This window comes from Pinus tabuliformis, chromosome 1_1, assembly GCF_031772625.1.
Source record: "Pinus tabuliformis cultivar Carrire ecotype Pingquan chromosome 1_1, CPIR1, whole genome shotgun sequence".
NCBI classification, from domain to species: Eukaryota; Viridiplantae; Streptophyta; class Pinopsida; order Pinales; family Pinaceae; genus Pinus; species Pinus tabuliformis.
In genome coordinates, this window is record NC_142297.1 from 976,677,589 (window position 1) to 976,703,577 (window position 25,989).

The following is a 25,989-nucleotide window of genomic DNA, read 5'->3' on the forward strand; positions in this document are numbered from 1 at the left end:
ATATTCAAGGCTAATTCAATAATTTGAATCAGAAATAGGCACAACATCAAAACTCCATAGCTACAAGGCATTCTCACCGTTCAAAAATAAAGTTTCACCAATACCCACAACCTGTAATGACTAATCTCAACTTCCCTTGAAATACAACAACTATAACAACCATAGATATGATTCCAAAGATGGAAAGTTCTCAGAGATCACCAATTGTGAACTTTCCTCCAATTTGGGAGATTTTTCAGTGGCAACGCCAACTTCAACATTAGGAGATTTGTTGAAACCATTATCAAATGGAGGAAGTAGTACCTCAGGGTGGCCTACTGAAACATTGGTGACAACCAACGTAGACATATCAGCATAATTATATTGATTAACTTCAGCTTTGGATTTTGGTACAGAAGATATTGTAGGGGTTTTCACTTCTAAAACACACAAGAAATGGGATCTATCAATAGACATGATATTGACGTCAGAATCAAAATAATATACCATTTTCATTTATGTATATTCTTCATGGGTTAAAAACTCATAGGCTAGAATACCATATTCTTGACCACGAAATAATCAAAATTAGAAAACTCAATGGAGTATGTAGGCAACGTGAAACTTAACTATTTGGTAGCAAATTTTCAATTGTAGATGTCGTGTAATGGGGATACAGGGTTTTGAAACCCTAGATCATCATAACTAGGGTTTAGGGATTCCTTATTGAAGTTGTAATGGGAATTCGTAATGTTTTTCGTTTTAAATCCCTGGAAAAATTCATCCTTTGGGGTAGTTGTTAGGAAAATACTGAGGGCGGGGGATAAGCGCAGGCGTGGGTGAATTAGTATTTTTATTTCAATTATTCTTCAATTTCAAATTCAAAAAAGTGTACGCTATTAATCTTCAGAAAACTCACGTGTGTATGTGGCTTTAGTGAGTGAAAATGGTGTATGTGTTTAGTACTAATTTTTCACAATTTCCATCAGTGATTAACTTAACCATTGTATTATTAGTCATTCATTATGCATTAACCATGAGAAGTAAGACAAAATAAACCATAACAAATAATCAACACATCAACATATAGGGACACTAGTATTTTTAGGTGGAAACCCAATTTGGGAGAAAACCACCATTGTTGTCGTCTCTTTCTTCTTTCTTATTATAAAGAAAAATATTCATTACATTTTATATTGGCGCGGACTCTTACCAGTACACAGGCTCTTACCTACGGGAGGATACAACCTCTACAAATCCTCCAGCTCCAACTGGAAGGAAGCTCCTACTTCCTCACTAAAGGCTCCAACCCTCAACACCTTTGTGGACCACATTTCAGAAGTTCATATTAGATCCATTTGTCTCAAATACACATCAAAAAATTGCAGGCCACTTTTCATCAAAATTTCAAACAGGACCCACACCCAACAATATGCTCAATCACCAAATACCAATAACCACTCTAAAACCAAACACTGAATACTGAAAATTAATCATCCTTCTAAAGCAAACAACGATCAAATCCCACTAAATACCAAGATACCAAAATGAACCAACTCAATCTATTTTTCTCATCAACAAGCCAAGCCATACACCATACTCAAGACAATTGTCAACATACTCATCAAGACATCCTTGATGATCAAAAACAAAAAATATTCAATCCCAATTCATTGTCATAACCTAACAGCACCACAAACCCATTCCAAAATAAAGTCAATAAATATATGTGATTGACATTAAAGTAACCCATGTATATACGCACCTTTCATGCATAATACTATTGTACAGATCTCAAATCAATATTAGCCAAATCATGATATCTATCAAACTCTCTTTGCAGAAAACATAGCCTTTTAATACAATACTTTCTGCGACAAGTTCATGAGGATGCTAAAGCCATTCAAACCCTCTCTTCAACAAGTTTATCAAGATGCAAAATGCCAAACCAAAAAATTCTCATCAACTATCAATACACTCATCAATAAACAACAAAACAACTGTAATATAAACACTTTCATACAATACAATGAAAACAATCAACTAGAGCCAATAACAAGCAATAATATTTAATCAAACCACATTAACTCAGAGTGCGTACGTGATTGTTATAGTGTAGATCTGTGTATGTATGTGATATTCAGGAATACAACCAGTGTATAAATCTCAACATATTAAACACATAAAACCCTGACAAAACATCATGTATCACAACAACTTCAACTCTGAATATACAACAACTACAATCACATCATTATCATCATAAATCTATAAAATGGCATGCCCATGACCACACTTTTCAAGTCAACTTTCTACAATAAGAAAATCAAACAAGCCTATCCATTATATTTCCAATACACTTTCATATCTCTCAAATATGAGCTTTCTCCTTTCTCCCTGGTGCACTCATATTTCAAATCATATTAGAAATGAATAATTCATCAAATGCACACTATCTCTACTACTCAATATCCTACTCCTTTTATAGCCTTTTGCTTTTCCAATACCATAGGCAAATCTTTTACGTTTGTTAGGATATCCCGACACATAGGAAATAGTTAAGTATAACTTGGTCTAGTGTAGAGTTAGGTAAAGTGTGTTTCTTTATTATGTACTTTTGTAACTTACAATCCGACGGTCATGATATGTTCTAGACATGAAGTGATCTGACGGTTCATTCTCTCCTCAGTATTACTGACACTTGATCGGTGGCTTGTCACTTGATTGGTCCATGATCTCTATTTGAGGGTCATTTGTAGGGTAACTGTTCATGAGAGAATCTTATGTAAATTTTCATTCTTTTATTAATAAATTGCCTGAAGTGGCCGCATTGGCTTAGGCTGTGGACCGTTTCCCTCTTTGAGGGTTTTAACCACGTCAAGAATACTGGTGTATTGATCTGTGATCTATTTGTGACCGGTGTCCTTTGGTGCTTTGTCTGAGGAACTTACCCTATAAATTCCTACATGGTATCAGAGCTATTTGAGGGCCGCATCCGTTGGTAATCCAAATCTAAAGCTAGTACAACTGCATCCGACTGTCGTTTCCTAGATCTACTATTTTTTACTGCTTTTGGGCCGAGATAACTGCTCTATTGTGTTAGGATCATCTATTCCAGTGAGGAACTCCTTTCGTTTCACGTGAAAAGGTTTTCGGTAGCCCTAGCTACGTCATTTTTAAGATTTGGATGTATACAGTCTTTATTTGCAGTTCTAGCTATTCATCTCTCTATTTATTCGGTTTATTTAGCTCTCTGTTTTTTATTACAGGATCTATACCTTTAATTTCTATGTATTCTCTTTGCCCCGCGACTCTGTGCAATCTGGGAAAATTAGAAACATAAAGGAAGGATTTTTCTCATGCATATGCTCTTTTCCGCCACGCCTTAGTGTGATCTCGGAAAATCAGAAACATTGAGGAAAATATTTAGTTTCCGGCTAAAGCTAACTTCAAGCCGTAAGGTTTGTTTTTCTTTTTTGTATGTCTGTGTTGGGTTTTGTGGTTTTTGTTTTGTAGGCAAAAAAGAGATTTTTCAAGTAAGCACACACCCCAAAGCTCCAGTGACTGAAAAAAAATCCTTCCTCTTTTCCAAAAATTACTAACCTTTTAAACTAGCTCACTTGGTCCAAAGTTACTTTATGAGAATAGAGGTCTTGAGTTCAAGTCTTTCTTTTTGGTGAGTTACTTTTTCAAAAAGCACATGTAAATTATGTTTTAAAGTTACTTTATGTAAAAGTGTTCTCACCCATTATAAAAAGTGAGTCACTTACAATTCTAAAGTCTCTTTATCTTTTATTTAAGTTACAATTTAGTGGATAGCTCATAAAGTACCATTGTAAAAGTGACTTTCACTTATTTATAAAAGTGAATCACATAAAATCTTTTTTTTAAGTGAGCTAATTAGATTAAGTTTTGAAGGGGGGCGCGGGGCAGGGAATTTTCTTTAAATATAACATTATCATTCATTTCCGCACATTCACGCACTTCGTCAGCATCTTTAACAACTTTTCTTCAAAAAGCCATAACTTCTTCACCTGGAAGCCGTTTTCAGAGTCGTTTTTTTTAATCAGCCTAATTTTTCAAGATATTTCCGTTGGAACACTTAGTTTTAGAATCTACACCTTCAGTTTCTGTTAAAACGCAAAGCCCATGCCAAGTTATTCTTGACATCACCAACTACTTCCAATGGTGGTCCTATATTGTTGATTTACTTAGAAGTAAAGTTCTTTACAGAATAGCCTCAGGCCAAGAAACCAAATCTCAAGATGAAGATAAGGCAGCCAAATGGAAAAATAGGCAATATCAAAAACGTGGGTTGATATGGATGTCTATTTCTCCAGACCTTAGATTCCATATCGCAGAACTTGATACTCCTAATGAAGCAATGAAACAGCTCACTAAAGTTTTTGGAATTAAAAATAAAATTAGAGCCCATCAACTTGAAAATGAGTTGCTTACATTGGACCCCAATAATTTTTCTTTCATTGAAGATTTTTTGTCCAAGTTTAAGACCCTTAGACTTCTCTTGAAAGGTGTTAAGTTCAAGAAAGAAGATGGTAGCCTTATCTATTCCATTCTTACTAAGTTCGGACCAGCCTACTCTGTGTTTGTTTCCACCTTCCATTCTACTAGAGAATCCTTTATTTCTCAAGGACAAGACTACAAGTCCCCCTCTTTTGATGCATTTTGTGATTCTTTAATACGAGAACAAGAAAAGCTCTTATATCATGGTCTTCTTAATCTTGGAAACTCTTCTAAAAAAGCCTTAGCCGCCCAACAGCAACCAAATTCAAAGAATCCTAAGAAGCAATATCCTAAAAAGAATGGTCCTAAACCAAACAAGGGTCCTAAGCAATTTCAGTCTCAAAATGATAAGGCAAATAAAAACAAAGGGAAGAAGATTGATATACATTGCCACTTTTGTAATCGAGATGGCCACTTAGAATCCAAATGCTTTAAGAAGATGGAATCCTTGGAAGCAGCAATGAAGAAGCATAACATCCATTTGGAGCACTCTTCAACTTCAACTTCATCTTTAGGAATAACACTTTCTACATGTTGTCAAGCATCTCGGTCTGGTTATGCACTAAATGTATCTTCTTCTTCTCATTCTCATGAGCGGCTTATTGATTCTGGAGCTTCTTATCACATGGCCAAAAACAAAGCCATGTTTTCTTCTTTAAATGATTGTAACACCAAAAATATATATGTTGGTGATGATAGAGCTCTTAGTGTTGTAGGGACTGGAACTATTCATCTAGACAATGGTCAATGTAATGATGTATTATGTGTTCCAACCTTATCCTGCAACCTTCTATCTGTATGTCAGATAACTCATTTAGGTGAAGGTAAAATCGTTGAATTTTCACCTCACGATGTTGTAATTAAGGATCTAAGAGATCCTAGATATATTTTAGCTACTGGCATTGTTGATGATTCTACAAGGTTGTATAAGTTTAACAACTTTGGGTCCTCAAATCTTCCCTCGGTATTTGTTGCTCATAATCATGAAGTGAGCAAACTTTGGCATGAGTGATTTGGTCACTTAAACTATCGCTCCCTTCAGAATCTATGTAAAGAAAATATGGTGATAGGTCTTCCAATGGTATCTTGCAAAGATGGTGTTTGTTCTAGATGTGTAATTGGAAAACATCATAGGGATAGTTTTGAAAAACATGCCTCTTGCACGCCTCAACCCCTTTACAACTTGTGCATAGTGATTTATGTGGTCCGCTTCCAGTTGTTTCATTATCTGGCTACAAGTATTTCTTAACTTTCATTGATGATTTCTCAAGACGCACTTGGGTATACTTCTTAAAACTCAAGAGTAAAGTATTTAACATGTTCTTGGCCTTTAAGGCCTTTGTTGAAAAACAATCTGGACATCAAATTCTTAGGCTAGGATCTGCTAATGGCGGAGAATATGTTAACAACAAAGTCATCAACTTTTGCACTGAGAATGGACTTCAAATGCAATATACTGTTCCATATACTCCACAACAAAATGGTGTAGCTAAAAGGAAGAATCACACCTTAAAGGAAATGGCTAATTGTATGCTTCAATCTAAAGGAATTAGTCTTAATTTTTGTGCAGAAGCAATTAACTGTGCAAATTACATAGTAAATTGCACTCCTACTAAGGTTTTAAAGAATATCACTCCAGAAGAAGCATGGAGCTCAATTAAACCAGATGTAAGTCACTTTCGTGTTTTTGGAAGTGAAGAGGCATGGACCCATATTCCTTATGAGAAACATAAAGCTTTAGAACCTAAGAGTGAAAAATGTGTTTTTGTTGGATATTCTGAAGATGTCAAAGGATATAGACTTATTCCACTTAAGTCCAAAACTGTTATCATTAGAAGAGATGTAAAGTTTGTTGAAAATATATCGGCCTACGAGCCTAGTTCGACGGATGTGCCACCTCTCTATATCCCTTCTACTTCTAAAAATATTTCTTCTTCAGATAATGATAACGAGGATGACAATCCTCCCCCACCTTCTCAAGATCCTCCTTCATCTCCTCAGCTTCCAAAATGGGTTCGTGCTACTCGAGATGCAGCAGGTGCTCTTGCCGGTGATCCTACAGATCAGCGACGTACACATTCTCAGTTCAATAGAGCCTCTTCTTTACTGGCTCAAGCTTCAGCGAATTATGATCGTGACACCTTTGCAGAAGCTTTAGGACATCCAAATTGGGATGCAACTATGAATGAAGAATATCGTTCATTATTAGAAAATGATACATGGGATCTTGTTCCTCTTCCAAAGGGATGAAAACTTGTTAGATGAAAATGGGTTTACAGAACCAAGTATGGACCAGATGGAAAAGTTGATAAACATAAAGCTCATCTTGTTGCTAAGGGTTTTTCACAAGTTGAAGGAATTGACTATATTGAAACCTTCTCCCCTATTACCAAAATGAACTCTATTCACCTTGTTCTTTCCCTTGTTGCCTCTTTCAAATGGGAAGTCCTTCAGATGGATGTTAAATCTACCTTATTGCATGGGGACTTGCATGAAGAAATCTATATGGAACAACCTACTGGCTTTATACAAACCGACTCCAGCCTTGTATGTCGACTTAAGAAATCCCTTTATGGTCTCAAGCAAGCCCCTCGGGCTTGGTATGCCAAAATGGATAGCTTTCTTTTAGAAACTATCTTTTCTAGGTGTCATTTTGACAATACTGTCTACACCAAGAAAGTGGGCAAGTCTCTTATCATTCTTGTTCTTTATGTTGATGATCTTATCCTTACTAGTAGCAATCCCAACCTTATAAACCATGTGAAGTACAGCCTTAAAAAGAAGTTTGAAATGATAGACTTAGGACACTTATATTATTTTCTTGGTCTTCAAGTCTTGTAATCCAAGGAAGGTATTTCCCTTTCCCAGTCCAACTTTGCATGTGATATTCTACACCATTTTCACATGGAAGACTGTAAGCCAGCCCCTCCTCCCTTTCAGTCTAGAGCCAAACTTTCAGTCACTTGTACTTCCCCTGAAGTTGATGCTACCCTATACCATCAACTTGTAGGAAAAATTTTGTATCTTACCCATACTCGTCCTGACCTTTCCTTTATTGTTGGCCTTATTGCTCGGTTTATGAAAAACCCACATGAAATTCATTGGAAAGCAACTAAAAGAATACTTCATTATGTTCGAGGTATAGTTCAGTTTGGGATTCATTACAATGCAGAAGCATCTCCTCTATTGGTTGGTTTCACTAATTCCGATTGGGCTGGTGAACCTGATGATCGGAAGTCTACTACAGGTTATGTGTTCACTCTTGGTTCAGGACCTATTACATGGGCTTGCAAGAAACAAGTACCATTTCTCTTTCTTCAGCAGAATCAGAGTATCGTGGTGTCATAGAAGCTAGTAAGGAAGCCATGTGGCTTCGTTAGATCCTGTTAGAGTTTGGCTTTCAGCAGCAGCATCCGACTACACTTTGGTGTGATAATCAAAGTGCCATTCAACTATGCACATATCTTGTCCAACATCAGCGTAGCAAACACATTGAACTGCACATGCACTTCATCAGAAATCTCATTCATGACCATGTTCTTGAAGTGCAATATTGTTCAACAGATGATCAAGTTGCAAACATCTTTACAAAGGCTTTCACAGAGGTGAAGTTTACTAAACTTCGATTTATGGTTGGAGTTCAGGAAGTTGTTGTCGAGCCGTAAAAAGGGTCTTTTTCACCTCTATTTACCTCACATTAACTTATCAATCCAGGAACGATTTGTTATCTCAAAGAGTGTACTCAGTTTGAGGTGGTCATTTGTCAGAGTAATGCTAGTAGTACAGTGCTCAAAATACAAGAGTAAACGGATTCTTGAAATAAGATCTACTTATAGCAAAGCACTTTAAGACTTAAATCATGCATTCAGAAGACTAAGTAAATTATCAGTCAAGGGTACAGTAACAATAACTCATCCCTCTGTAAATGGATGTAACTGAAGACTATCAAGGAACAAATTATCAACCTGGGAACTAGACAACGAATGTCAATGCTCACTACAGTTTCATATCATTCAATGCAATGGCAATGCAAATAACAGGAAATGGAACAGCAACTAGTCTTGATAAACAACGAAACCTTACTCTAAGGAAATAAAGGCAGCAATCGTATCCTACAGAAATCAGAGAGCAATCCTTACTCTAAGAACAAATCAGACAGCAAATGGAAATAGAACGGCAACCAATTAGCAATGAAATATAGAACAGCGCTTGGAGCCAATTGTGAATGTACAGTAAACCGAAATAAATAACACACACAACACACCTTGATATTGAGAGAAACAGTAATCTGACTCTGATACCACAAATATTAATCTCAGTTATAATGGATAACGATCACAATTCATAATGGAACAGCAATGTCAATTGAACAACAATCGTAATTAAGTATAAACCAGAGATGAATACAGTAATACCAACTTAAGAATATTACAGCCCGGTTACTCTGTAATCGAACAGCAATATCATTTTGTAAATAACAGTAATGTTACATCAATGATTTAAAGGAACAGAAATGCGTTATAAAGTCAGAATGAACAATACAACATTCTTGTTACATAGAACGATATTGTAAATATAACAGAGCTGTGATATAAAATAACAAAACACACCAGATTACTGATGAAAGCTGATAATGAAAACCACGCACGAATTAAAGATAATGGTACAAGAGCAAGTGTTCCACCAGGTCCAGGCCCTTAGCCTCCAAGGATACACCGCTTGAGATTATTCCAGGATCAAAGATGGAACAACAACCAGATTTATATTAAAGCATCCAAACAAAGTTACAATGGATCACTTCTCAACGAGAGTCGATGATCAAAGTTTTAAACATAAAGAGAAATTACATAAGAGTAACAACAAGCGTCCCCTGGGTTAGCAGTGCTGCCCCTTTTTATAACAGACGAGCGGAGATATCAATGATGCAAAAATAGTTAAGATTGCAATCCCTCAGGATCAGAGGATCTTGAGGGATTCGCCAAACTGTTAATTCCAGTTATTCCTTTGTTCTCTTGCGCCGATTCGATATATCCTTTTCCTTTCCTTGGCTGATATGCTTCAGTTTGGATCACCTTGTCTACATATGGTTTCCTGCCACAGGGACAGTAGTTAACTATGCTCTGTCTTTTTCCTTGGGACGACAATCTTTCATTTTTCCCTTTTTCTACATAAGAAAATGGCAATTATTAGTTATCTTGTGTTACATACAAATCTCATATATTTCGCCATATTTTCTTATCATTTACCTAGTTCATGATGCAAAGGGATTATGAGTTTTTAAAGAAAAGATGACAAAATAATCAATAAAACATACCTTCTTCATTACTCCAGACACCCCCCTGCTTACTCTTTTTCATGCCCTCATGAAAACATTGTAGCTGACATGTAACGCAGTGAGAGAGTAAGCTGGAGACGGGATCTCATGTGGTGGTCTACAGCCATGATGCCTAACTAGGTGTTCAAAAAGATGGCCTGTCTGGCCCTCAGGCATCTCATACAGGGCTTGGTACCCAGGTGCAGGGTGCCAAATAATCGGACTCCTGAACCTATATCCTAACCAAGATGGCCCTACCCTCAAGATAAGTTCACCATAGAGGCTCAAGTGATCAGCGGCTAACTTAAAGTTTTCATAATTAAATGGTTCCCTGAGTTGGATGTTCGGATTAGAGGTTTGATATCGAAATTTAGCAGCTGCAATGGCAAGGTCCTTGATGGTAAAGAAGTATTCTATCCCTTGTCGATTGATTGTTGTATGAATGGGTCCTAATGCTTCAATCACGCCCGGAGTCCTCATGAGACTCCTGTGTTTATTCCATAACTGTAATGGATCTCTAGGCTAAGCTCTTACCCATAAGTCTAATCCATTTTCTTATCTTTGGAAGGCATTATAGGCTTTAAGCCATTTGATTTGATTAACTCCAAATGAAACAAATGCATGCAGTTGGATATCCCCATTGAAAGGGTCGGGGTACTACTCTGTCTCTTGAACTAACACGAGGTTGTGCAGATAAAATTCACACAGTAGTCTTTGAACCTTTACTCCATAGTGCTTACAACAATTTATAAAATCATCAATAGTATTAATTTGTATAGGGGCTCCTGCTTTGACAGCCTTAATTTTCAATTGCAAATATCGTTCCATTAAAAACAAGGCATAATTCTTAGCAGGGGCTCTACATGCTAGGACGTCAGTGTACAAAGAGCATAAGGTATCCATCTGTTTGATAACTACATCTAACCTATGAGTTACCTTTGCAACTTTCTCTTCTTCCTTCTGCCATCCTTCAAAATCCTGGCTTTCGGATAGATTGACATTCCTTAGCTGTTGTTGTAATTCTTCATACTTTTCTCCAGAAACCGTTTGTTCTGTGAGTTTTTCTACTGCTTTCTGAGCTTGCATCAAACCCTCTCGTAGGGTTACTATCCTCGGATCACTATCCCACGTAGTAGTGGCAAGTGGAAGATTTACTTGAATCTTCTTATTGTGTCACCTCGTGTTTATAGTCTGCATTCCTTCAGAGGACTATGCCTCTGTCTGAACTTCTTTGTCACAGGCCGATATATCATCTGTTTTCACTTCAACATGAGCAACAGTTGAATGTTGTTCCTTTTTCTTTTGAACGGCAGTCTGCACTTCAACAGGGTTTTGAACGACAGACTATTCTTCAACAGTGTTTTGAACAGCAGACTATTCTTCAACAGGGTTTTGAACAGCAGGCTGGATGTGGGTCCTCTGAACCTTTTTCTTGGGGGGTCTCACCGGAGTGGTTGCATGTCTTACCCCCGAAGTCCTTTTTTCTCTCTTTCTCATTTTCAAAACCCTGATTTGTTGTCGAAGTCGTGCTATCACATTCAGCAATCTTTGTTGTTCTTTTCGTAGTCTTCTAATTTCTTCTGTTTCCTTAGAAAGAACAGTTGTCTGTTTACTCGGCCCTAGACTGTTATCTTGGCCAATTCCCTGGTGTGATCCTTCGCTGTTTTGTTCAGGTTGCTCCGGAGTAAAAAGCCTAGCTAGCTCTGTTATTTCCTGGGTGACTTCTTTTTCTGCCCCTTCTTCTTCCTGGAATTATTCCGGTGTAGTCTGGTTGGGAACAGATTGTTCCTACTCTGTATCACTTTTCTCTCCTATCATACTTTCATCATGAATAGGATGATTCTCTTCTTCTACTTCCTTGTCGCGTAATTCCTTAGGTGCATTTTTGTCCTGAGAAGAATTCTCTTTTGGTTCTTCTTCAATATGAAGGCCTAGCGGGCTGAGAGGTTGGGCATATTTGCCCATATTGGCCAGAATTTTGGCCAATTCATCCTCTTGCAATGGATTTTTCAATGGACTATCTTCGCGTTGCTCTGTTTCTACCTCCTCCTGCCCAGGCTACTCAGCCTCTTCCTCCGTTTCTCCTTCCTCATTTCCTTCCAATCCTTTCTCATTCTCTTCTCCTTCCAATTGCGGGGGTTGCTCATCCCCTGAATCGTCTATCTCCACTGGTTGGCTAGTATCCCCTTGGGAATTTTCCAGCCTCCCTCTAATCCGTGCCAATCTGACTGATTTCCTCCGTTTCAATGGTCTATCTGGTGTACTGGCAGCATGCTTACATTTTGGGGCCGACATAGTCAGTCCCCCTTCTATCATGGCAATTAGCTCTTCCCAGCTGCTCTGTTGCTGAGCAAGACTGTGGCTAACTATTAGCCGTATCAGCCCATGGTGACTTACTACCGATTCTACATGTTGTGATTTCCTCATACTTCGGGCGACATCATGAAGTAATGAATTTAAAAATGCAGGTAAGTTCACAAAGCATTTCTCTTTTAATACAGCTAAGAGTTTAAGGTGTCGTGGTCTTACCACGTCTTTCCTGCCTTCACAGGTGATGTAGCTCTGGATGATCTTCGCCAATTCTGCCCACGGCTCACCCAATGCTGCTGGTAGGACTCCCTTTCCTCTGACTATCAGGTTCTGGCCTTCATCTTGGAAGATCTTCATGATCTTTTGTAGTCTCTCCTTCTTTAGAGTCCACACAGGTCCAGTGGCTGGCAGTCCTGAGACCTCTGCAATTACGTCGTCGGTGACTGCTATGCGTCTCCCCCTTACTGTGGAGTGATATTCTTGAAAGTTCTGTAAGAATTCTATTGCTATGGTCTCGTTGGATTCCTGTAAACGATTAAGATAAACTAACCATCATGCCCTTGCCAGGATTTCCCGTGCAGCATCAGAAACTGTCAATACCTGTGGTTTTTCTGAATTGATCTTCCTCCCATACTTTAGCTTACTGTAAAAACGCGGAGACGGAAATGGAATAGCAAGCTGTTCAAACTGTTAGAAATACAGAGGAAATAACGAAACAGCAGGGCTCATTCAAATCCTGGGTTACTTACTAATTGCTACAGAGCATAATACGGAAATGGCTTAGGAACAGCAAGCCATGCAGATTGAAAAACAATATACCGTTGAGCCTTGCTATTTCCAAGTAAACAGTTTTCCGAATAATAGTCTGACACGTATACCAGTAAATTATGAGGTCACCTGCCTCCCCCCTGCAATGTGATAGGCCACCCTCGGCCGTCAAATGAGGGAGCAGCGTGCCGACCTGCCATAGTACAGAGTCATAAAGGAACAGCGTATGCCGAAATGCCATGTTTTACAAAAGGAGTAGATTGCCGAAATCGAGGTGTATAGTAGGATCGCTTAACAAATAAGAGAATGCTATGATATGATGCGAGGCTGGGAGGATAGGACAGCTAACGTGCACAAAAAGTCCAATGCGGTCATTATCAACTTTTTCCATCATGATTGGCTGTAATAGATTTTCATGTGTTTAATGGTTCGGGGAAATGATATACATAATCTCATGTGACATATTACAAAGGTATAAGACAAAGAAGGGTGTTAATGATTACTATTGGTGTATAAGGAATGTGACTTCAATACCATTAATATAGCTCTTCTGCCAACAGGTGTCCATAACCTTGACAGAGTTGTTTGTTTCACCCATGGAACCATGATCCTTTGTGTATGCTTAGGAAGTGTTGTACAATGTCAAAGTGGAGGCCATTATGCTGGCTTGGTAACGAGTTAAACCATAATGCCATTCACCAGGAAGGAGTGAAATATGGGCAAGTCGGCTCGTGATGAGACCTCCTGTTCCAAGGACTCTTTATTTTTTCTGATGTGCCTCTTGGATCATATCCCTGGTGTGGTGGCCATAGTGGGAATACCACTTCACTTTCTTCCTTATGATCATGGTAGGCTAGCTCTTGATGAGACCCCCTATCCTGCATTTGACAACCCATAAGTAATATAAACATTTTTCTCTTTTTTCTTTATTTATAAAGTACTTTCCTATGTATACACAAAGGGTGGTTCAGCGCTCCTTAAGAGTAGGAATGGTGGAAGAAGTCTTAACATCTCAATAGAAAAATATACCCTTTTTTCTTATTCCTTAATAACGATGAAAAAAAAGATTATGGGAATTTAAAAAAAAAAGAACCACCATGATAAAGATAAGCAATCATATCAGTGTTAGTAGGATAATGACAGCAAAAAGGATAATTGTGTCCTTTCCTTTTTCCTCTTATCAATTCACAGTGATTTCTTGTAAAAGTAGCAATTTTATATAATTTGTTGATTTCAATATGCTCAAGCTTTGTATCCATTGCATAAGTGTATAGCTGTGCTCCAAAATACCTGAAACAGGAGGAACAGTAGGTATCTTTACATTGGAACAGCAAGGAGAACAAGAAAAAGTAAAAGGAATATGAGAATGTTGTTATTTCAAAAAGGAAGAGAAAAAAGTATAGGTGTTGTTCCTTTGGAAAAGGAACAGCAGAAAATGCCATTGCCGTTCCTTTGGAGAAGGAACAGCAAACCCCAAAAGTGTTGTTCCTTTGGAAAAGGAACAGCAAAAAAACGCAAGTGTTGTTCCTTTGGAAAGGAATAGCAAAAACCAAAAGTTTTGTTCCTTTGGAAAATGAACAGCAAAAACACAAGTGTTGTTCCTTTGGAAAAGGAATAGCAAAAACCAAACGTGATGTTCCTTTGGAAAAGGAACAGTAAAAAACGAAAGTGTTGTTCCTTTGGAAAAGGAACAGCAAAAACTAAAAGTGTTGTTCCTTTGGAAAAGGAACAGCAAAAAATGCAAGTGTTGTTCCTTTGGAAAAGGAACAGCAAAAACCAAAAGTGTTGTTCCTTTGGAAAAGGAACAACAAAGTGAAAAAGGAACAACTAATACAAAAAGTGTTGTTCTTTCAGAAGAGGAACAGCAAAATGAAAGTGTTGTTCCTTTGGAAAAGGAACAGCAGAAAAACAAAAGTGCACACAAATGTTGTCCCTTTGGAAAAGGAATAGCAAAAACAACAGTGTTGTCCCTTTTGAAAAAGGAACAGCAGAAAAATACAAGTTGAAAGAAAGGAATCAGCAAGATAGTGAAGGTGTTGTTCCTTCTAAAAGGAACAGCAAAAACAATAGAATTGTTGATTCTTCGAAAAGGAACAACAAAGTGCAAAAAATATGTACAGAGAATAATTTATGCTAACAAAGCAAAATAATTATGTACAAAATGTAAAAACAGTTAAATCACTTTAATGAACCAGAGGTGAGGAAGATTTCTCTTCCTCCACCAAAATTTGCATGTCGGAATCTTCGCGGAGTTGCTGGTAGAAGGATTCCCGAGTAAGTGGTTTGCGGTATAGTCGAACTCGGTGGTCGTTTGCCTTGAAGGTATGTCCAGATCCATCAATGGTGATTAGGGTAAGGGTGCCATTATCATGTACCTTTTGGATTTTGTATGGCCCCAGCCAACGAGTCTGAAGCTTCCCAGGAAAATCCTGAAACCTGGAATCGTATAAGAGTGCCCAATCTCCTTCGTGGAAGACTTTCTTTTTAATGAGAGCGTCATGCCATTTAGCTCGCTGTTGTTGGATTAATGCAGTGTGTTGAAGGGCAGAGAGCCTGATCTCATCTAGCTCATTGATCTGCTGTAATCTATTAATCTGTGCCTCGTTTAGATCTAGACCAACTTCTTGTGTTGTTCGCAATGTTTGGATTTCGAATTCTATGGGAAAAATGGGTTCCTTTCTGAATACCAATTGGTATGGTGAATAGCTAGTAGTGCTTCTCCATGTTGTTCTGTAAGCCCACAAGGCTTCTGGTAATCTTGCAGCCCAATCGCGTCTATGTGACGCAATGGTTTTTGTCAAGATTGCTTCTATTATTTTATTGCTGCTTTCTACTTGACCGTTTGCCTGTGGGTGGTATGGAGTAGTAATTTTATGCTGGATATGATAGTTTTTTAGTGTTGCAGCAATCTTGTTACCAGCAAACTATGGTCCACCATCTGTAATTATGTCTCTTGGAAGCCCATATCGCACAAATATATGGAACAAGAACTGTATGATGGAATCCTCTGTAGCTCTCGGCAATGCCTCTACTTCAACCCATTTGGTGACATATTCTGTTGCCACCAGAATATATGTTTTCTGGTTTGAGGATGGGTTAATTGGACCAACAAAATCGAGTGCCCATCGCTTGAATGGTTCAATAACCAGCTGTGGATTTAGGGGCATTTTGTCAGACTGACCAGGGTGTCCTGTTCTTTGGCAACTGTCACAAGCTTGAACAAACTTCTTTGCATCTTTAAAGATCATGGGCCAATAATACCCTGTTTGCAGCACCTTATGTCCAGTTCTTCGATCGGAAAAGTGTCTGCCACATGGTCTGTCGTGACAAGCTTTCAAAATGTCAAAAATTTCATCCTCGCGAATGCATCTCCTGATGTGCATATCTGCCCCTGTATGGAACAGGTAGCCCCCAATCCAAGAAAATCGAGCACTTCGCTGGAAAATCTGTTTTCGTTCATTGGGGGTCAAATGTTTTGGTAATTTACCTACTGCTAAGTAATTCGCAACATCAACATACCAGGGTGTTTTAACAGTGACAGCAAACAAATGCTCATCTGGAAATTGATCTTCAACTGCTGCTGCGTCCACTGGTTTGGGCATCCGTGAGAGAAAGTCAGCTATAGGATTTTCTCTTCCAGGGTGGTCCTTGATTGTGATATCAAATTCCTACAATAAAATCAGCCATCTGGTTATTCTACCATTTGTGATCGGTTTATTTGCTAAATACTTTATGGCAGAGTGATCTGTATACAAGATAACAGGATATCCAGTAATGTAATGCCTAAACTTATTGACAGCATGTATTACAACTAGAAATTCCTTTTCAGTAACGGTATAATTCAATTCAACAGGGGATAAATTCTTGTTAATATAATAAATTGCATATGGTTTTTTATCTTCTTCCTGCCCAAGGACTGCTCCAATAGCTGTATCTGAGGCATCTGATGAAATTTGGAATGGCAGGTCCCAATTTGGTCCTCGAAGGACTAGGGCTATGGACACAAGCTTCTTCAGATCCTGAAAAGCACGGTCACATTTTTCTGTCCAAATAAAGTCAACATTACCTTTCAATTCATATAGAGGTGCAGATATATGCGAAAAATGTTCTATAAACCTTCTATAATAACTAGAAAATCCAAGAAAACTGCGTACCTCTGTTTGAGTGGTAGGAGTGGGAATTAGTAAAATTATTTGAATTTTGGCTGGGTCTACCTGTATGCCAGCTTCTGAGATATAATGGCCTAGAATCAGTCCTTTATTCATCATCATATAACATTTTTCATGGCTCAAACAGAGCCTAGTGGCAATGCAGCGCTGCAGAACTTTTTCCAGTGTGTCCAATGCTGGATCAAAATCGTCTCCGTATGGTGTAAAATCATCCATGTATACTTCGAGTCCTTCATTTATTAAATATGAAAAGATGTTGAGGATAGCCCTTTGAAATGTGGCAGGAGCATTGCATAAGCCAAAAGGTAGAACTCTGTAGGCAAATGTTCCCCAAGGACAAGTAAAAGTGGTTTTGTCTTGGTCTTCAGGGGCAATCTGAATCTGATTGTATCCACCTAAGCCGTCTAAGAAAGAAAAGAATTTCTTTCCTGCCAGAGTGTATAATACTTGGTCAATGAATGGAAGGGGGAAGTGGTCTTTTTGTGTTGCTTTATTTAGCTCTCTATAATCTACACGAATCCTCCACTTTCCATTCTTCTTTGGTACCACAACAAGTGGAGAGGCCCATTTACTATCGGAGATAGGGTAGATGAAGTTGACATCTAAAAGTTTTTGAAGTTCAGCTTTTACAACATCTTTTAGATGAGGATTAAGTCTCCTTTGTGGTTGGCGAACAGGTCTCGCATCCCTTTCTATGTAAATGTGGTGTGTACATAACTAGGGATCAATTCCTTTCATATCAGGGTAGTCCCATGCAAATGCTTCTTTGTATTTCATTAGTAATTGGATGAGCTTCGCTTCTTGTTTGGGAGTCAGGTTGGCATTAATGTTTAAAGTCTTCCCTGGGTCAATTTCTACAATTTTAATATTTGAGACAGAGGTAGTAGTTATTGTTTGATTGTGCGTATCTTTAAGAGGATCTTCTTCTAATTCATTATCAAATGTCGCTTCTATCATGTGACATTGTATGCGGGATCTGGTTTCAGTTTGGCTAACAAAATTGTTAATGGCATCATCTTCTGCTTGGTCTTTGAAATCGAGGGCCTCTCCTATGGTTAATGGAGATCTAATATTTTCAGTAAGGTATGATACAGGATGCTTGTTAGTTTTTATTATTGCGACACTTGGCTGCGCTGGGGGATATAAAGCTAGATTCTTGATATTTGCCCCCCTGGATATGGTCATACTACCTTGTCGGCAGCCAATATAAGCATCGGCAGTTGCAAGCCAAGGTCTGCCTAAGATCAACGGATGTCCATCAAGTCGGTTTTTGGGGTTTATTATCAGAAAATCGGCCGGATACTCCCAGGAGTCAACAGATACCATGACATCATGTAGTGTGCCTTCTGGCCGAACCATAGATCGGTCAGCCAGTTCTAATAAAGTGGAGGTCGGTTCTACTGATGTAATGCCCAGTTTTTGACAAGTGGTGGTTGTTAAGATATTAATTGTAGCTCCTAGATCAACTAAGGAATTTGAGAAGGTTTGTCCATTGATTTGTACGGTTACTATTCAATTTCTTGGGTCTTCATATTTAACGAGTGTTTCTTTCCCTAATAATAAATCGGATAGAGTGCCAACTACTTGGACTTTTGGGTTGCTTGTTATTTTCCTCCTTGGTTTCTTTATACGTAGCTCTTTTATAGTCTTTGCATATATCGGAATGTCTTGAATAGCTTGGAGGAGTGGGATTTTTATGTACAAGTTTTGTAGTTCTCCCAGAATGTCAAAATCAGAGTATTGTATAGGTCGAGGTATAATTAGGCGTTCTGGGAATGGAGGAGAGGATGTGGTTGCTGGATTATGAATTTGTTGTCTGGTCACTTCCTCTTCTTGTGGCAGTTGTTCCATAGGTAATTGATTTTCAACTTGAGCTGTTTTATCTCCCTCTGTTTCAATGATACGCCCAGATCTTAATTGAAGATCATTACACTCCCTTAGATCGGTTCCTATCTCTGGTGTCTCAATTATTTGAATGGATTGGACCGGTCTATTATTTGGATTGGGGTTGGGTTGGGCTGGGAGTTGCGGTCTTAAGTTAGGCTGGGGGTTTTGTTGTAATGCTGGCAGTGTAGGTTGAGGGAGTGGGATGGTTCCTACTGGTTGATTCATTGGTCTTTGCCAGTTTGTCTGCCAGGCTTGACTCTGTGAAGTAGGAGGAGCCCATTGTGCTGGATATGCATTGTTTTGCCAATATGGTGGGGTATAGGGAAAATTTGGCCAATTGGGTTGGCTTGCTTGATTCGGCCATGGAGATGATGAAGGAAATGATTGTTGTGACCAATTCGGGAAGGGAGGTTGATTTTTCCACATTGTATTATATTGTTGAGCATGATATTGTGGAGGCTGAAAAGAAGAAGTTGGGTCTGAAAACATACCTGATTGTCGCGGCTGCCATTGACGGCGTTGATTAAGTAGATACACTGATTCTAGCTCTTCTTCTGCTTCCTTGTATACTGCTTTCAATCCAGGAAGTGAGGGGCAGCTCTCTGTGGAGTGGTCTTTTGTACAAATGGCGCAAACTTGGACTGCATCTAATGGACACTCCTTATGGTTGTGTTTCTTTTTGCATCTGGGATAGAAGATTGCCAAATTCTGTTCTGCTTCTGCTTGCTTTTGTTTGGCCTGCATAATATCAAGTTGTGTTGTCAGTGTCCCCAATATGTCAGTTTTAAAATTTTCTAATAAATTTCCAATTTCTGCACGAGTTACTCCTTCTGCAAAATTATATTATCTCTTACAAACCGATCATGTTCTGTTGGTTTTAGTCTTGTGCTGCCTCTCGAGCTCCTGATACATAAATCAATAATGTCAACAAAATTTTCCTGATAAATATCTCCTTTCCCCATAATGTTTAGTGTTTCAATCCATTGTTCCTTCATTCCCCTAATTAATGTTGTTTTTAATACATTATCAGGTAAGGGTAATGATGCATAAGGAGATCTTTGAAGATTGTACTGGAAACACTCTACATATTCTTCTAATGTTTCATTTGGTCTAGCTACCATATGAAATATTTCATCTTTTAACTCTCTAGACCTGCAATAGTCTTGATATTTTTTTAGAAAAGACTCTTTCATTTGGTCCCAGTTATTTATAACACCACCACCTAATCCCATAAACCATCTTAGAGCAGCCCCTTTTAATGTGGAGGGAAATAATTTCAGTTTCTGGGGGTCGGTGGTATAGTCATATCCTCTACACAACACGTCAAATTCGAATAAAAATGCATCTGGATCTTCTGATGTAAGGCCATGGAATGTAGGGATATGCTGGAGAGGAATTGCTTTCATAGGTGCATTAGCTGCAGTATCCACAATGGGGTATTGCAGTGTAGAGGTTTGGGTGTTTGGTTGGTTCTGGGCCATTTGGTCAAATATATGCCAATAACCTTCTGGGATGTCTAGGAGGGTATTCCTAGGTTGTCGAGGGGGAATGGCTCTAACAGGAATTGCCTTAACATCACTTCCTCTATCTAGGATGATGAGAGTGTCTAATGTCTGGGAGGGTTCAGGTTCTTGAATTTCTTCAACTTCATTATAAATGATTTTTGCAGCACTTCCCTTATCTGGGCTGCTTAATGGCTGTATTACCCCAAGAGGAGATTTTGGTTCTTCAGTTTCTCCTGTTTCTCCTCTTCCTTCACAAAGATTGCTAAATTTCCCTTCTTGCGATGATTTTGGGCTATAATTTTCAATTTCTTGAAAATCTTGCTCTTCGGTTTGACTGTGCACCTCAGCAAAGGCTACAGATGGTGATCCTGTGGCCTGAAGGGAACTAGTAGGCTGTCTAGAAGCAACTTTTCTAGGTCCTACTGAAGGCTGAGATTCTGCTTTTTTAAGGATTTCATCTATAAAGGTCGATCGGCCAAGGGTCACCGGCCCCTTAGCTTTATTGGGCTTGGGTAGAGGTTTGGGATTCTTTTCAGGCTTTTTCTGCTTAGTCATGCACTCAAATCAACTGCTAAGTTCTACCCAAACAAAATAGCAACAAATTTGTAGGAAAGTGGGCAGGGGAGTAGGGCTATTACATACTCCACACGCAGGTTCTTACCTTTCGTTTTTAAAACCCAGTTCTTTCCTAACAGGTTCTCACACTACTCTGGAAAAGAAACAAATGGCTACACTCTTCCCCGGAAACGGCGCCAAAATGTCGAACCGTAAAAAGGGTCTTTTTCACCTCTATTTACCTCACATTAACTTATCAATCCAGGAACGATTTGTTATCTCAAAGAGTGTACTCAGTTTGAGGCGGTCATTTGTCAGAGTAATGCTAGTAGTACAGTGCTCAAAATACAAGAGTAAACGGATGCCTGAAATAAGATCTACTTACAGCAAAGCACTTTAAGACTTAAATCATGCATTCAGAAGACTAAGTATATTATCAGTCAAGGGTACAGTAACAATAACTCATCCCTCTGTAAACTGATGTAACTGAAGACTATCAAGGAACAGATCATCAACCTGGGAACTAGACAACGAATGTCAATGCTCACTATAGTTTCAGATTGTTCAATGCAATGGCAATGCAAATAACAGGAAATGGAATAGCAGCTATAATTGAAATAGCAACTAGGAAATGGAACAGCAACTAGTCTTGATAAACAGCGAAACCTTACTCTAAGGAAATAAAGGCAGCAATCATATCCTACATAAATCAGCGAGCAATCCTTACTCTAAGAACAAATCGGACAACAAATGGAAATAGAGCGGCAACCAATTAGCAGTGAAATATAGAACAGCGCTTGGAGCCAATTGTGAATGTACAGTAAACCGAAATAAATAACACACACAACACACCATGGTATTGAGAGAAACAGTAATCTGACTCTGATGCCACAAATATTAATCTCAGTTATAACGGATAACGATCGCAATTCATAATGGAACAACAATGTCAAGTGAACAGCAATCGTAATTAAGTATAAACCATAGATGAATACAGTAATACCAACTTAAGAATATTACAGCTCGGTTACTCTGTAATTGAACAACAATAGCATTCTGTAAAGAACAGTAATGTTACATCAATGATTTAAAGGAACAACAATGCGTTATAAAGTCAGAATGAACAATACGACATTCCTGTTACATAGAACGATATTGTAAATATAACAGAGTTGTGATATAAAATAACAAAACACACCAGATTACTGATCAAAGTTGATAATGAAAACCACGCACGAATTAAAGATAATGGTACAAGAGCAAGTGTTCCACCAGGGCCGGGCCCTTAGCCTCCAAGGATACACCGCTTGAGATTATTCCAGGATCAAAGATGGAACAGCAACCAGATTTATATTAAAGCATCCAAACAAAGTTACAGTGGATCACTTCTCAACGAGAGTCGATGATCAAAGTTTTAAACATAAAGAGAAATTACATAAGAGTAACAACAACCGTCCCCTGGGCTAGCAGTGCTGCCCCTTTTTATAACAGACGAGCGGAGATATCAATGATGCAAAAATAGTTAAGATTGCGATCCCTCAGGATCAGAGGATCCTAAGGGATTCGCCAAACTATTAATTCCAGTTATCCCTTTGTTCTCTTACGCCAATTCGATATCTCCTTTTCCTTTCCTTGGCTGATATGCTTCAGTTTGGATCGCCTTGTCTGCATATGGTTTCCTACCACAGGGACAGCAGTTAACTCTGCTCTGTCTTTTTCCTTAGGATGGCAATCTTTCGTTTTTCCCTTTTTCTGCATAGGAAAATGGCGATTATTAGTTATCTTGTGTTACATACAAATCTCATAGATTTTGCCATATTTTCTTATCATTTACCTAGTTCATGATGCAAAGGGATTATGAGTTTTTAAAGAAAAGATGACAAAATAATCAATAAAACATACCTTCTTCATTACTCCACAGTTGTCACTAAGGGGGGATAGGCTCTAATGCCTCCTTCCTTCTCCTATTGTGTCATATTTGTACATCCTTCAATCTTATCCCAAGTTGTTCTTAAAGGGGGATGTTAGGATATTCCGATGCATAGGAAATAGTTAAGTATAATTTGGTCTAGTGTAGAGTTAGGTAAAGCGTGTTTCTTTACTATGTACTTTTGTAACTTACAATCTGACGGTCACGATATGTTCTAAACATGAAGTGTTCTGACGGTTCATTCTCTCCTCGGTATTACTAACACTTGATCCGTGGCTTAACACCCAATTGGTCCATGATCTCTATTTAAAGAGCATGGAGGGTCATTTGTAGGGTAACCATTCATGAGAGAAGCTTATTTAAATTTTCATTATTTTATTAATAAATTGCCTGAAGTGGCCACGCTGGCTCAGGCCATGGATTGTTTCCCTCTTTGAGGGGTTTAACCACGTCAAGAATACTGGTGTATTGATCTTTGATCTGTTTGTGAGCGGTGTACTTTGGTGTTCTGTCTGAGGAACTTACCCTGTAAATTCCTACAGTGTTTTTTGTTGGTAATTATTGACGGAATCAAATAGACAATGGTGACACAAAATCATGGGAGATTACCATGGGAAATTCTCATGGTTTTTAATTTTTCATGTACAGGGTCACGTACACGACTCTTGTTCATACAACCTGCATATGTATGTGACTTTTCTTCACAAGTTTCGCGTATGGTTTTGTAAACTTCACTTTATTTAATCTTCTTCAAATTAAACCTATGAAAAAACTATCAATATTCTTCTTGGTCCTATGCAACACCTGTATAAGTATCCATATCATCTGCAAATCTCTGTAGACATCAAGAATCATCATCCATCCTAGGCATAATAAGGTGACATCAAGGAAAACACATTTAATATCCAGGTTGACATTGAGGACAACACATTAGCCATAATTCCAACAATGGTATATTATTTTATTTTCTTCTTGGACTCCTTCCTAGAAATTGTGGCATTGTTTCTTTCGTTCTTAACAGGGGATGGTGGATCATCAACAAAATTATCTTTTTCCTTCTTACCTTTGATCTTTCATGCAACTGTGTCATAATCCCAAGAAGCTTCCTCCAACATATTAAGGTACCAAGACAAACCCTAATATCTTTTATGGGGCCCCTGATCTCTACAGCCCATTTCCCCCATGGACATTGCCTAATCCCCCTCTACAAATTCTTCCTCTTTCTCCTTGTGCTCTTAGTCGTTGATCCATTGAGACCCTGAGCTTTATTACATGTAAAAAAACTAAAATCAATAAAAAATTGTTGTGAAAATTAACTGAAATTTTAAAAATAAAAAACAAAGAAAAACGTTGAGCTAGCTCACCTAATGAAAACCTGAAACCCTTGGTGGATGCCAGTTGTTGGTAATGATTCTTCTTCTTATTCTTATTCTAATATCCCTCCTCGAAATTGAGGAAAATGACATCGTCAAAATCATCATCGTCATCGTCATCGACATTAGCATTGACATCAAAGGTCTCCACCGAAGCACCTCCATTGATAAACTCAAAGAACTTATCAAAATTGGGTCATATATCCCTGGAAATCACCTATTGACCTCAACTCACAAGGGGGATTATAAATTCCAAAATGAAAGCACGTCCACACATTCTTCTTTTCTATTAACTCAAAAGAAAAACAAGTGTTGTGGCCTACCTTCAAGACTCAAACCTGCAAGCAAATAATGTCCAAACCCAAATGATAGTATTCTTCCTCTACACCAGAGTTAAAGGTTCCTTGCTCAAATTTTTCACTGAAGTGTTATTGATAGGGGAAAGAAAATACAAGTACCACCACACTTTCATATTTAATGATCTCAATAGCCATATTGGTAGGTTCTCCTCCTTATTAATTAACACATTTAACATAGACCACTCGTACCTTGTTGCATTGCTTGATTTGGACTCTGTAGCCGTAATGCGATAATGCAACACTGATGTAAGCCACATGCAAAACAAAAACCCAAATTTAGCCCTATTTTTTTCAAAAAAAAAATGTGTACAAAAAAATTAATATAACTTCGTGGATCCTACATGTCACTACAGAATAGTGACATAAAAATTGGTACTTCCCCACATCAAGTTAATTTCTCCATGGAATACACTATGGGTTTCTTTTCGACTAGTGACTCATTTTAGTAGCTAGGGCTCGATAGTGTCTCATGGTAACTTGTTGAAGAAAGCTTCATGAAAACAAAGAGATGAATGTGTCTCTCTTTAAAATAGTTGTAGCTTTACCTAAGAAAAACCTATGAGAATTTTGATCTATGGTTCTCCTAGTAGATCATAAGTAAGAACCAAATTAAATATAACCTCAGTAGCTTTGCAATCTCATGGATCCTCAACCATAAGTGGTTGTGAAATGGCATAGCAAGGTATTTACAAACTCTTGATCAATCTATATTTCAATTTCTTGTTGTCTAGAATATAGAATCCAACATTTTCACTATAATACCAATATGATGGACATAGGATGAAACTAGACTTAAACAATCACAAAATAACTCACAACAATACCACATATAGAAACATAATAGAATTGTGGGTCTCTAACTCAAATTCAATTACATGATTAAATAGATCTAAAAGACTTTTGGAGAATCCTCTAGAAATATGTTTATAACACTAATGTTGTTCATAAATTTACACTCAAGTAGAAACTACTAGAAATTATATGATAATAGGGAGTAATTGACTTATTCCAACAATTTCATCTTGGATGTGGCAATGAACTAACAACCAATTTTTACAATTTTCAAATTTCATTAACGTAATTAGTTTCAAAGTGTTTTGTTTTATAGTACAATATATATTCAAAACTTCATAGTATGTGATTAACTAGCAAGAGGTCAAATACAAACTAAAATTATTATAACGACTTAAATGCCCCTAAATTACTATCTTGATTTTATTATTAATCACCTTGAGCAACAAAATTATCCAATCCAAATATCTTTGTAGAAATTCCTTGTAGATTCAAACTGCTAATGTAATTTAACTAAAACAATA

The 25,989-nt window shown here is 38.0% G+C and overlaps 1 pseudogene; it reads right to left on the bottom strand.

The window, feature by feature from the left end:
* Window positions 1-15: 15 nt before the first annotated feature.
* Window positions 16-24,591, bottom strand: LOC149217781 (uncharacterized; annotated as a pseudogene).
* Between the last annotated feature and the right edge of the window lie 1,398 nt (window positions 24,592-25,989).